The sequence below is a fragment of the Phalaenopsis equestris genome, unplaced genomic scaffold (genome assembly GCF_001263595.1).
Source record: "Phalaenopsis equestris unplaced genomic scaffold, ASM126359v1 Scaffold211846, whole genome shotgun sequence".
Classification (NCBI taxonomy): Eukaryota; Viridiplantae; Streptophyta; class Magnoliopsida; order Asparagales; family Orchidaceae; genus Phalaenopsis; species Phalaenopsis equestris.
The window spans coordinates 177,136-179,201 of record NW_018230821.1 but is presented as its reverse complement, the minus strand read 5'-3'; positions in this window follow the sequence as shown (position 1 = coordinate 179,201).

The following is a 2,066-nucleotide window of genomic DNA, read 5'->3' as shown; positions in this document are numbered from 1 at the left end:
CATGAGTAAGGCATTAAGAAAGCACTTAATCTTCACCAACCCTAAAACACAAAGAAAATTAATTTTGGATAACATAGACTTCTAACTCACTTAATTTTTGGTCTCCGCTAAAATATAAACTCCATAGAACTCCCCATAAAAATTTCAAAATATTTAGAGTTCATTTAATATCTCAAATTGATTTTTCAAGTTAATTAACATTTTTGGCACTAAAATGATTTTTAATAATTAAAATTGAACTTGGAAATTTATAAAAACTTATTTTTTGAGTTCTCTGTAATTAGGGGTATTTTTTAATAATAAAATAGTATTTAAATAAAAAAAGTTGATTTTTAGCCTATTTTTAAATATTTAATAATTAAAAATCCATAAAATCACAAAAATAATAAAATTCATGAAAATGTTTTAAATTACTTTCTAACCACTTAGGAACAATTGGGATATTTTTCCTGATTTTCTAAATGAAAATATTAAATTTTGAAGCTTAAAATAATTTTTAACTGCTAAAAATGGTTTTGTTTTACTAAAAAAAATCCAATAATTCAAAGAAAAATAAAAAAAATGTGAAATTTATTTCTCTGTGTCCCTCGACATTAGGGAGATTTAATAAAAATATAAAACTTAAATTTTCACATTTAAAATATTTTATAATTAATAAACACCCCAGAAATTAAAATAATTCTTAAAACTCAAATAAAATTCAAAAATTCATAAAATTTGGTCCAAATGCTTCTCTAGTCTAAGCTTACCTCCAGTAAAAATTTCAAGGGATTAGGATTTATCTTGGTCAAGTTAAGAATTTTCTTTAAAAAATCCTATTTTTGCATTAAAAATAATTATATAGATAAATTAAATTTTGAAAAATCACACTTTCTCCTCTGATGTCTCAATTGACCCATGAGTGAGGTAGGATAAAAATTCCAAAGTCATTTGGATTAAATTTGATGAATTATGAAGTGAAAGAGCCTTAGGCGCAAATGTATAATTTTGAAAATTTAGCCTTAATTAACATTTGGCCTAATTTCATAAAGGGAAATGGGAAATTTTTTATTCTAATTAACATATTTGGATGTTTGAAACAAAAGGGGTTAACTGGTAAAAACCAACCTCACTTGTCTTAATGATAAATTTGCAATTTCCTTAAATTACATAAATTTGGGAGTCTAGCCGATTCAATGATCTTAGATTTAGGGGTATGATTTTGGGTGTTAATAACTCACTAATTTAATACCCCTATTTGATGAACAAAAAACAAAAAACATGAATCATCAGCATCACTTATAAGTCAATTTCATTTGCAATGGCTAAGACACTCACTAAAATCTTAAGGGCTTAGTAGTGACTTAGGCTAAATCAAGTTTCATTTAAATAAGGATTAGAAAAGTAAACGTCATTGAAAATTAAAACATCTTTCAAACACTACAAGCCCAAGTCAAAATTTGGCTAAGTCTCTTAAAATTGCCTCTTTAAGGGTCTTCACCCACATAATTCTTAAATTGAATTACAAGTGATAACCACCATATTCTTAGGGATAATTGAGACATCAATGCTCACTGAGCATTAAGGGTATCTACAGGATGAATTATTAAGCATCATAATAAGTTTAAATGAGCTCTAGACTTTTCACCTGGTGATGAGAGAGTAGCACGGACGCGCTTCTTTCTCCAGATCTGTTGGATACCTCAGAAGTCTACCAAACTTAATATGTATTGCTTGATAAAATCATCCTTAATTGATCAAATATGTACCCACCAAGATATTACCTAGGGTTAGATAGGTCGCCAAACTTTACTTTCATGTTTCATATAAAACATATAAAAATGCCTTTTAAGTTTCAGGTGGTGGAACGAGAAGACTCGCCAGGTACGCTTTTACAGTTTTCAATGTCATCTTTCTTGTACTTTTATGTTATACTTTTATGCTTACACATTTTTGCATGCTAAACAATGATATCACCCTGTATGAAAACTAAAACTATCAGGATAGACACAAAACCAAAACTAAAACTAAAACTAAAATCAACCAAGATAACATTCATCGCCACAACATTTAAAATATAAAACAAC